A 12,321-nucleotide genomic window follows, 5' to 3' on the forward strand; every position below is an offset into this window, starting at 1 on the left:
TTTGCTAAGGGTTGAATTAAATCTATAGATCATTTTGGGAAAAACTGAGATCTTAGCAATATTGAAGCTTCTAATCCATGAGCATGGTATATATATCTCCATTTATTTAGGACTTCTTTATTTTCTCTCAGTGATGTTTTGTACCTTTCTGTTAAAGGTCCTGTATACATTCCTTCAGATTTATTCTTATGTATGTAATGTTTTTTTGTTCTGCTGAAAATGTTATTTTTTAAATTTTTATTTTTAATTGTTTGTTGTTGGCATAAATAAATGAAATTAAAACTTGAGCATTAATCTTTCATATAGCAATCCTGCCAAATTCACTTATTAATTCTAAAGTTTGCAGATTATTTTTCACATATGTAATATTATCATTTGTGAACAATGACAATATTATTTCTTTCATTCTAATATTTATGCTTTTAATTTCTTTCTCTTTTCTTGTTCAGCTGGTTAAAATCTCCAGGACAATGCTGAGTAGGAATGGGCTGGCAAGAATCCTTGCCTTGCTCTTAATGAGTGGGGAGGGATCTGTGGCCAGCCGTTACCACCTGATTTTATTTTCTTATGTGCTGAGGCATATGAGAGGGACAAAGAAAGATAAAAGAGAAATGGGAAGAGAGGTGGAGAAAAGTGGAGGAAAGAGAAATGAAGAAATGCCCTGAAACCAGAGGGGGCAAGCTTCCATTGCTGTGATGGCTGAGAAAGGAAGGGCTTTGGAGAAGGAGAAACAAGAATGCTGGGCCTGCAGTAACCTCCAAGGCTGCAGAGGATGTTGGATGGCCCAGTAAGTCTCATGGATGCTTTTTGTTTGATTAATATGGTTATTAATTTAAAAATACTTTTCTTCCTTTGAATGCCTATACATGGGCCATGTGTACCCCAGAGGGCTTTTTGATGGCCATTCCATGCATCTGCCTTAACTGGCCCCCTATAGTGTGTGAAATCTCACCCAAGGATATATCCTCAGTATCTGAAAGATATTAAAGAGTCTCGAGTGCCTGTTCTACAGAGATGCCAGGAAACTGTATTTATTGGGATGCAATTTAATTTATATTTGTGTATGGAATTGGGGATTTTGAGTTTTGATAATTTTATGTTTTGATGAAAATGACTACCCTTAAAAGGGATAAGGGCACTGGAACAGCAATGTGCACAAAGATACTTAAAGGTGTTGTGCCTGCCTTGGAAGGATATTCCTCATTCCTCATTTATGCATTCATTCTCTTTCCTAATCATTCATTCAGTCATGATAATGGAGCACCCAGGATGGACCAGGCACTGAGGCAATGTCATGTTGGTTAATAACATTAAGATTTCTGAATAAAGCAGCCCTGACTTGGGGCTTTTGCCTATTCTTGTGGTATAAATACTCCCATCATGGCCAATGTCAAGCTACCAGCATTATGACACTGAACATGGAGTTAGGAAGAGGTGCTGGCAATGAACTTGTGCAAGGTCATGCAAGACACCGCCCACACACTGCTGTGTTCTAGACACTGTAGATGAACAATGGCCAAGACAAAGTGTGAGATAGGGTGTAATGTTTGAGTAGAGTTAACTAGCCAAAGGTAGGGGTGGAAAGGGGTGGTGAAAGGGGAAGCATTTTAGATGAAGCAGCTTGTGCTAGGGCCCTATGGCCACAGCTCAGGCAGCAGGAAAGAGGTCACCTGTTGAGAAGGCTAAGTGGAGTTTCTCTCCACCAGCTTCTGGGAAGGATTGCCTGTACCACCTATAGAGAGAAAGAGCAAGTAGGATTCTAATTAGCTGCTAGGACTTAACTTTACCAGTAGTTCTTAGACTTGAGAGTACCCTGTAGTACTCTCTTGTTCAAATCTAGATTCTGAAACCCAGTGGGTCTGAGATGTGACCAGGTCATGCTGCTGCTGCCTGGGGGACTACACTTTGAGAACCACCAGGGTAGCCTATTTGGTGTCACCAAAGCTTGGATCGTTTTGGCCCCCAGAGACCATGCTTTTGCTACTCTTTTTTTTTTCAGGGTCTTTTTGCTTGAAGGGACTGTATCTGCTAGTGTGAGGCAAATCCTTTGATGCATATCCTGTGTCCTATGAAAGATGGTATTTCAGAAATAAGACACTAATATCAAGTCAAACACTGAGAGTCATGATTTGAAGGTTAACATCTCTTTGGCAGGCTCAGGTGACTATACTCTAATATAAATACAAGCCCATTCCCTTTTTGGTGAGTAGGGTTCCCACAAGTAACCAAAAGTTGATATCCTCAGAACAGCATGGTCCTGCAGCAGCAACAATCATGTAATGGCCACCCTTGTTTTTCCATGAAAAGACCATTTGTTTGGGTACTTTTTACTTATAACTTCCATCCTTGACCAGCTATTAAGGAAATCAATCAGCCTCTCTATCAGTCAATTCTCATTTATCGAACACCTCTGATGTGCTGTGATGTTGGCAACCTCTTCTTTAATTTAGAGCTACTTTCTACTTCTTCTGACTTCCTGGCCTCAGCTGAAATCTCACTTATCCCTTTGCCTTACCCCTCACTTATCCCTGACCAGCTGAAAAACGATTGTTTTTTGTTGTGTGAAAATTCCGTTATTAATTTCTCCTGGTTCCTTGCGGTTAGCTCTTGGAAGCCAAGTACTTTGGATATGAGAGATTTGGCCAACATTGCCTTTGAGGATTCTCACCTATAATGTGTCTTACTGAAGATTTCTTGGTTGCTGTCACCTACCCTTGTTGATGCATTTTGGTTCACAATGGTAACCAGTTTATCTTAGAGATCATTAAATATTTTTTTCTTTAAACTACTGTACCATGGTTCTTTTCAGAGTATTCTTTATTATCCACCTAAAACTCCCAACAAAACACTTTGATAATTATTCTAGATACACAGTTATCTATGTCTGGATAAGGTGCATATTGCATCTGTTGACTTATTTTGCATTCCCAAAGGAGAAAGAATGCTGTGAGGACAAGACTAGGAAGGAACTCTTTCAATTCTCATTTCATTTTATATTGACCACTTGCCGTTTGCCTATTTCTGTTGTCCAGGATAGTGATAGTAAGTTGAAAAAGCAATGAATCACAATCTGGGAAAATAAGATGCGTGTGGTTCAGGTAATTAACCATGCAATACAGTGTAAACCCAATGGCAAAATGAATTACTTTAAGCACTCCACATTCCTTAGGTTCAAAGGGCAGGTCGATCAGGGAGGTGAGAGTGGGTGGCAGTCTCATGAATGAGGTAGACGGGTCTCTTGCATGTTGGGCTCCACCCCTGCTCTTACCCTCTCCCCACCATACCCTTATCTTGGTGGGAGAGGGCACCTTGCCAACGAGTGAGGACTTCTAGAGGGGCAGAGTGGTCCAAGCTGGGTCAGGGAGGGAAGGTAGGCCCAGTTAGTGAAGTTACTTCAGCATTACACTGATGACTTTGAACTTGAACCTGTGGGTATAGCCTGAAGGATTTTAGAAGACAGCTGCACTGTAAGAACTTATTTTTTTTTTTTTTTGGCTGTTTTCACAGCATATGGAAGTTTCCAGGGCAGGGATTGAACCTATGCCACAGCAGAGAAAATGCCAGATCCTTAACCCACTGAGCCACCAGGGAACTCCAGAACTTTATGTTTTAATGAGACTAGTTGTGTGACAATGGGAAGGCACTAGATTTAGCTGGAGCAGAGAGAAATGGAGAGCTAGGGACCCCAGGTGGGGGTAAATTTGTTTGGGCAGCATGGTATACAGGAGGTGGAGAGACAGGGAGGGACAGAATTTGCAAAGAAAGCTACAAAAAGGTTCTGGTGGCTGGATGTTAGGGCTGAATAAGATGTAAGAACTCACTTGCCTTCTTTTTATTCATAGACATGGGAAGATTGATACAGCTACTGAGGGAAATGGCCAGATAGGCAGGCTCCAGGCTGACTAGCATGGGGGCTGATGCCTTCCATTTGGAATCTCTTGTCTGTACCCTGAGCCCTGACAATCCTCAGGGGATCTGTTCAGTGGGTGGTTGGCAGTAGAGAGCGGGATGTAGCTGAATGGGACTGGAGGGAGCTCTCTGACTGGTCAGCAGAAGCAGGTGGACTGGCACCTAGATTGTCTCTCACTTGAATTGGATCACTGGGTGACAGTGTGCAATTTACAAACATTTTGTTTGTTGCTCATTATGCAGCACTCAGTGCTGCATACTTTGCATGCACTGTCTCACTTCACCCTCACAAAACCACTGCCCTGCAGCTTAGCACATGAGCAAAGAGAGAAGAAAGGATTCAAAGTGAAGAAGGATTCAAAATGGAGATTCAGAGAGAAGAAGGATTCCAAGTGGAGTATCCGTGGAGTTCCCTGGTGGCACAGTGGGTTGAGGATCTGGCATTGCCACTGCTGTGGTGCGGGTTCAGTCCCTGGCCTGGGAACTTCTGTGTGCCATGAGTGCAGCCAAAAAAAAAAAAAAAAAAATTACAGCATAGCATCCTCATGCAGGGATGGGGTTGAATGGTTGGGAGGACTAGCTGTGTGACCTTGTGCAATGAACTGAACATCGCTGAGGCTCTGTCTCTTCAGCATAAAATAAGTAATAGTAGTGATAAACAATAGTAAAATAATAAAAAATGACAGTGATAGTAATAGTCATTGCTATGCTCTGTATCTATTGATGTATGTACTACTCACAGCTTTGTCTTAAGAAAGGCCAGTACTCTTTTATTGTTGTTGGGAATCTGCAGTTTGGGCAGGACCAGGTGGGGACAGCATGTCTCTGCTCCAAAAGGTCTGGGATCCATGTTGGGATGACTTGAAGGGCTGGGCTGGCTGGTCATCCTTGTCTACATGACGTCTGAGGACCTGTCTCTGTGGTCTCTCCATCTTGGCAGCCTGGAGGTCCAAGAGCAAGTGTGTGAGGAGATAGGAGATAGAGACTGGTGGTTTATTACGGCCAAGGCCTGAAAGCTGTACTTCCACTGCGTTTTGTTGGCCAAATAACTGTAGATTCAGGGGAAGGAGACAGACCCCCATCTCTCCATAGAGTGTCCCTTTTTCGTGGTCCTCTTTAGCTGCTCTTTCATTAGGTTATTGAAGATTAAATAACATGCCGAACATGAAATGCTTAGCATCTCTCCTAAGATCTTAGGAGCTCAGTAGATGGTAGCCATTGTCATGATCAGAGGTAGTGCCAGAATTCTTTTTTTTCCTCCAATTTTTAGGGCCACACCTACGGCATATGGAAGTTCCCAGGCTAGGGGTCGAATCAGAGGTACAGCTGCCAGTCTATAGCAGCATGGGATCCGATATGCATCTGTAACCTACACCACAGCTCCTGGCAACACTGGGTCCTGGACACACCGATAGAGGCCAGGGATCAAACCTGCGTCTTCATGGATACTAATCCATTTGTTTCCGTCGCGCCACAACAGGAACTCCTGTAGTGCCAGAATTCTCAGAGAGATTCGAAATTGAGTAAAAGTGCTGGGTTCAATGACTAGGAGGCCATTGGTGACTTTATAGACACAGTGATGGCCTTGCTTTCATGACTGTGGTTGGGGTGGATGGCCCATGTGCAGGAGGTAAGGAGGGAGTGGGTGGTGATGGTGATCCAGAAAGGCATAACATGGGCTTGAGAAGTTCAACTGCAGAAGGACAGAGAGAAACTAGGCAGTTGCTGTGGGTGAGGAGGGCAAAGGCACTAAGGCCACCCAGAGGATGGTTCTCAGGGGTGGGGTGGCACAGAGTGGGAGGCATGTATGTGGGAAGGAAAGAAGGAGGAAAGAAAGGTGTTTGGAAGAAAAAGAGGGATGAGGCAGGGAGGACTGAGAAAGTGTGTGTATCTGTGTATGTTAAAGGCCAGGTTTATTCTAGGCAAGCTATTTATTTAAGATTTGCATGCAAATGAAAATGGCCAAGATATAAGCTCCTTAAAAGAGAAACTTAGAGAGGGAAAAGGGTTTTCAGTCCTCATTTCAGGCTTGTACTTACACAGCTGCCCAGGCCAAGGGCCAAGCTTTAGCTGGGTGGAGGTTTGGGCGGGCAGACAGGGGAGGGTAAGTTTTTGGGGTCAGTAGTTGGGGAAGTCACTTTTACACTTAGGAGTGAAGGTTGACACCCAACCAGGGTGATATGAAGCCAGGGTCACATCAAGAGTCATTTGGGAGGCCCTAAGTACTAAAATGTTTATGGTTCTTCCTCTATCCCTACGTAACTGAATAAAAAGAAAAAATTACATTGTAAAATTAGTGTTAAGAAGTCAAGCAAAGTTATGATTTTTCCCATGATGCTTTGATGCTTTTTAAATATAGAAACTGAGTATTTTCAAAAATATTCTCTTGGTACCCTTGCTTCATGGGAGCCTTAAGTCTGAGCTTGTCTGCCCTGGAGTGTAGCCAGCATGTGGGCAAGGCCTTTGGTCCTCAGTGCTAGCTCTGGGTGGTTTTCTGGTCCTGAAATTCCTCCCTCAAACTCTCAGATTTTTGGGTGAGCATTCCTCTTGACACCCCATGCCTCTTGGGCAGGACCAGGTCTTTGTCCAGCTGTCTGCTGTCCTTGAATATCCCTGAGGATTTATTCCTGGGAAATTCCCTTTGTTTTTGATGCAGGCTTAATCAGGGTGGGAAAGTTTTTGGGTTTTTGTTGTTGTTGTTCCTTGCAGTATCCCCTGAGCCTAGCCCAGCAGCTGGCAAATAGTTGGCACATGCTCATTCGTTGCATGAATGCAAGGATGAAGGGGCCATTATAGGGGGACAGATGTCGAAGTGGGGGCGCCAAGAGCAAAGTCAGGTGCTTTACAAATTTGTGAATGCCTCTGTAGTGGAAAGAGTGAATGGGATAAATCTATGGCCGAATCCTTGAAAAAAGATGTCCATGTCCTTAAGACGAAGCACATGCGGGGAAAGGAAGAGTTAGTTCCATGGATCCTGGGTAGGGTATTTTTTTTTTCCCCCACAACAACTGAAGAGTTTATATTTCTATTTGAAATGCAGAGTGAAACTATGTAGGACTCTTTAAAAAAGTAGAATGTATTTACTTATGCACAGACCATATGGGACTTTGGAGTGGGTGTTGATGGTGCCAAAATAAACTCCTGGATTCACAGCCATGAGCAGTAAGGCTGGAGCGAAGTTTCTCTTTCACCTTAGAAAACTTGAATGTATTTTAAACAATTTAAAATAGAGTGGGTTTTCCTGTTATAAAATCAGTGCAGGCCTATTATAAAAATTTGGGGAAAAACAGAAAAGGCAAAGTCTTGTTAAGTGAACTCTGCAGAGGATAGGGAGGGTGCTGGTTGATGGCTGCAGGGAAGACCCTCCAGGCAACTGGAGATCAGTGCCTCAGGGATGTTTTTAGGGCAACCTTGAGAAGAGGGCTGTGGCAGAACCACCTCTCTCTCCTGAAGGCTGAAGGTCCTGCTTTGGGCTTGGGGAGGGGTCTGTACAATCAGCCTGCCTCTGTAACCCCACATTAGAGTGCTCTGGATGAAACTAAATAAGACTTAATCTCTCGTTAGTGGACCCAAAACAACCCAGTGTTCTTCAAAGATCATTTGTTTTCTGCAACAACAGCAGCTTCTAGAGGACACACAGAGACCACAGGGCTCACAAGGGAGCTGTAATTGGCCCTGAGGGCCAACAGGGCTTATCCTTTCATCCAGAAACTCTGTGGCTTCACTCCATAGTGAACCTGGTGCTGCAGATGCAGTGGTGAGTGAGTAGGCAGGATGCATGTTCCTACAGACCTGACAGTTTAGTTTATATCCCGAGTTTTCATGTGTCCTTCTGTTGGAGGGAAGGTAGGCCTGTGATCCCAAGGCCCCAGGAAAGGCTGTGGTCCCACTGTCTAGTTCTACCCAGCTCTTTCTTTTGGGGAAGAGGTCCTTTTCATCTCCACTGACACACTGCAGAGTCCTTGGAGTCCTTCTTAGTTGTCCTTTATTTCTTTTGCCCCAGTGATAGGTTTGAAGGAGACAGCACAGAGTCTTGGTGGAGATGGGTGCTGTCCTTTCCCTGCTAGTGGTGAGGGGGCTGGGGAAGCTGGGTCCCGGCAGCTCAGCCTCATGCCCCAGGCCTGCCCACCAGAGGACCCTCCTCAGTGACTGTCTGTTCACAAGCCTCTCAGGCATTTCACCTCTTCTTCTCTTCTCACAAACTTGAATCAGGAAACTTCTGGCCAAAGGAGCTAGTGACAGCTCAAGCCGGTACCCTACCCAGGGCACTTACATCACAGGAAAGATCCAAACATTAAGACTGGCTTTTCAGACAGTAGTCAGGAGATGGCTTAGGGGGAATAGTTTGTTCATAGGAGAACCCTGGATATAAAATGTGGAGGCCTGCTGGATATTGTCCCCAACATATGTATTGCTTTAGAAATTCAGCCTTTACAGACGTGTTGCCACCTCTTGCACTTGTGCCCAAATTTAATGAACCACAGAAAAAAGTGCAATCAACGTTTGATTCTGGATGTCCTCAGATGATAATGGGAAGTCTGTGATCAGATGTCATAGTATATACACAATAAAACAAAAAATTAAAAAGAAATCTAGCCCTAAGGAGGCCTTTCAAGAGTCTTCTGCATCCCCGTTCTCTTCACAGCCCATGGCACTACAGGGACAGCTGTGACTAACACAACTCCCCAGCTAGGATTTCCTTAAACAGCTCTGTTGCAAAGGTTCTTTTGCATCAGCCAGGCAAACCATTATAATATTGTAGAAACCCTACAATTTGGCATCTAAATCCTACTTTACTCATTGTCTCCTCCCTAGAAGGAATTAAAAACTGTTTTGTCCATTTATGTTCCAAATTCAGCTACAGATTTCTCATCTATGGTACCAAATGGCAGTGCTTGGATCTCCTGCTAAAAAGGGCTGTGTGCTGTGGATCCAAAGTCCTGATTGTTCAGAACAGCTCCAGGTTCAAATGATCTGTCCAAGTGGTCAAATGCACAGATTCTTAAGTTTGGTTTTGAAAATATATCTCTGTAGCTGTGAGGCAGTTGATGTTTTGCAGGGACACGGACTTTGTCTGTTTCAGACTCCCCAGGGGAAATTAGAGGCAGTGCCACTTCCATTCTAGAAGTTGCTGTGAGGTTTCACACAGGGAAAGTGAGACTTGCTCTTTTCATTTATTTATTTATTTTTCTTCTATAGTTACTGCATTTTGTTTCTGAAGGTAGAGGCTTTGGTGAGACCGAGATACAGCAGTGGTTCAATTCAGAACTTGGTGTATGAAATAAATGGAAGCTCAGGCACCAGCTGAGTTTGAATCAAATCCTGGGGTTGTTTCTTTGGGAAGGAAGAGCCCTCACTTGATCAGTGGGTCAGCTTTCACTTGAGTGTGGGTTCTCTCACCGCAGTGGGGGCCTGTCAATCAGTGGAACATTCCTGAACTCTATCTTGTACTCCATTCTGGATTCCATTTTGGAAATCCTGATCCATCAGGACTTTGAATATTCTCCACATTTTGCTTTGTTTTTTTCCCTTGCACATTTATGATATAAATATTCTTATAACAAATGTTTAAGAAAATGTAAAATTAAATATAAAACAATTATGCAATTATTGTTTCCAAACCTTATCATTATTTTTATATATATCCTTCTAGTCATTTTTATGTGTGTGGGTTTTGTTAGCTTTTCAACCAGTTACATCTCTATAGTAAATGCACTTTTCATTGAAGACTTTTTACTAAACATTATAACATAGTAATTAATATTTGTTATTGGCCATTCTTTTTAAAAACTTTTTTATTAAAGTATAGCTAATGTACAATACTGTGTCCATTTATGCTGTACAGTAAAGTGACCCAGTTGAACATTTATGTATACCTTCTTTTTCTCATATTATCTGTTATTAACCATTCTTGATTATTCCTACTTTACTGAAGTGTTCCTCTATTGAGGGTTATTCAGGTTGTTTCCGGGTTATCATTATTATAAAGAACCTGTAATGAATGCCTTTGTGTACACCATTTTGTGAACATTTATGATGATTTCTTAAAGGATATGTACTTAGAGCTAAAAATTCAATATTCTATGGAATATAGATGCTTTACTGATGTTTAACATCAGTAACATTAAAGTTCTTATTAACAGTAAATAACATTAGGAGGGTTTCTTAAAGGATATGTTGATATCATTAAAATTCTTTTTTAGAATATATTTCTTGCATGTTAGAATTTCTTAAATTTTTTTCATAAAGTATCGTCGATTTACAGTGTTGTAAACTGTAAAACTAGCCAGTTTCTCCTGTATAGCAAAATGACTCAGTCATATATATATATGACTATATGTGTGTGTGTGTATATGTATATATACATATATACATATTCTTTTTCTGTATTGTTTTCCATCATGGTCTATCCCAGGAGTTTGGATAAAGCTCCCTGTGCTATATAGTAGGGCCTTATTGTCTATCATTCTAAATGTGATAGTTTGCAACTACTAACCCCTAAATCCTAGTCCATCCCACTCCATCCTCCACACCTCCTCCACCTTGGAAATTGCAAGTTTGTTCGCTGTGTCTGTAAGTCTCTTTCTGTTTTGTAGATAGGTTCATTTTTGCCATACTATAGATTCCACATATATGATATCATATGGTATTTGTTTTTTTCTATCTGACTTACTTCACTTAGTGTGAGAATCTCTAGTTGCATCCATGTTTCTGCAAATGGCATTGTATTGTATTGTTCTTTTTATGGCCAAGTAGGTAGTCCATTGTATATATGCACCACATCTTCTTACTCCATTTATCTGTTGATGGACATTTAGATTGTTTCCATGTCTTGGCTATCGTGAATAGTGCTGCTATGAACATAGGGGTTAGGAGTGCATATTGAATTATAGTTTTGTCCAGATAATATGCCCAAGACTGGGATTGCTGCATCATATGGTAATTCTATTTTTAGTTTTCTGAGTAATCTCCATACTGTTTTCATTGTGATTGTATCAATTTATATTCCCACCAAAAGAGTAGGAGGGTTCCCTTTTCTCTGCACCATCCAGAATTTATTTGAAGACTTGTTAATGATGGCCATTCTGACTGGTGTGAGGTGGTAACTCATTGTGGTTTCTATTTGCATTTCTCTAATAATTAACGATGTTAAGTGTCTTCGTGTGACTACCAGCTATTCATAAGTCTTCTTCTTTCCTTTTTCTTTTTCTTTTTTTTTTGGCCACTCCTGTGGCATGCGGAAGTTCCCAGGCTGGGGATTGAAGCCTTGCCATAGCAGTGATATCACCAGATCTTTAACTTGCTGAGCCACCCCAAGGAAATCCCCATATGTCTTAGTAACATTAAAATTATTAATCACTAACATCAAATAAATAACTTTAAAGTCTATGTTTAACAGTTTGTAATTCCTGCTTTAATAGGCTTTGTTAAAACTAAGAATCGCTGTGATATAGAACTCCATGACTGCATATGTGAAGACCGTGATTGCCCATTCATCCTTGTCCTGGGAAAATTGGAAAAAGGGAGAACCAAGTGCCCTTCTTGGAATCTCCAATCCTTCCTGCATGTGCACTACGTCAATGCCCAGGATTCTGCCTAGACAGACCGTATTTGCTCTCCAGCCTTGCGGCAGAGAGTGTAACAAAAACTCTGCTGCCCAGCTCTTGTCAAAGGTCCGGTGTGGGAAATAACCTTTAGAGGATATTGTTATGGACTCAGTGTTTGTGTCCTTCAAAAATTCCTATGTTGAAGCCCTAGCCTCTAATGTAGCAGTATCTGGAGATGAGGACTTTGGGAGGTGATTATGACTCGATGAGGTCATGGGAATGGAGCCCTTATGATGGATTTGGTGCCCTTCTAAGAAGAGGAAGAGAGACCCCCCCCCCCCCCAGAGCTTAGACCAACTATCTGGGACTTTTATTTTATTTTATTTTATTTTATTTTATTTTTTGTCTTTTTAGGCCATACTTGCAGCATATGGACATTCCCAGGCTAGGGTTCGAATTGGTGATGCAGCTGCCAGCCTATACCACCACCACAGCAATGCCAGATTTGAGATGTGTCTGTGACCTAGGCCATGGCTCACGGCAACACCAGATCCTTAACCCACTGAGTGAGGCCAGGGATTGAGCCTGTGTCCTCATGGATACTAGTTGAGTTCATTACTGCTGAGCCATGACAGGAACTCGTAGCTGGGATCTTTAAAAAGACAGTTTCTGAGTTGTGTTTGGAGTGTTGCTCTCAGCCCTCCTCTCCTGATCCACACCTGTGGAATGCAAGGGCAGGAACAGAACTGGGCAGAGGGTGAAGCTGGGCTGTGATGAAGTCTCAATGAAGTCTTCAGGATGGTTCCACAGGGAGATCTGAAGCTAGAATAGCCCTTCAGAGTTGTCTCAAGTTGGGGTGAGGAGG

Source organism: Sus scrofa, chromosome 13 (assembly GCF_054392235.1).
Source record: "Sus scrofa isolate SSC_HxYL_T2T_F1_AM1 chromosome 13, Sscrofa_HxYL_maternal_Yorkshire_Landrace_v2.0, whole genome shotgun sequence".
Taxonomy (NCBI): Eukaryota; Metazoa; Chordata; class Mammalia; order Artiodactyla; family Suidae; genus Sus; species Sus scrofa.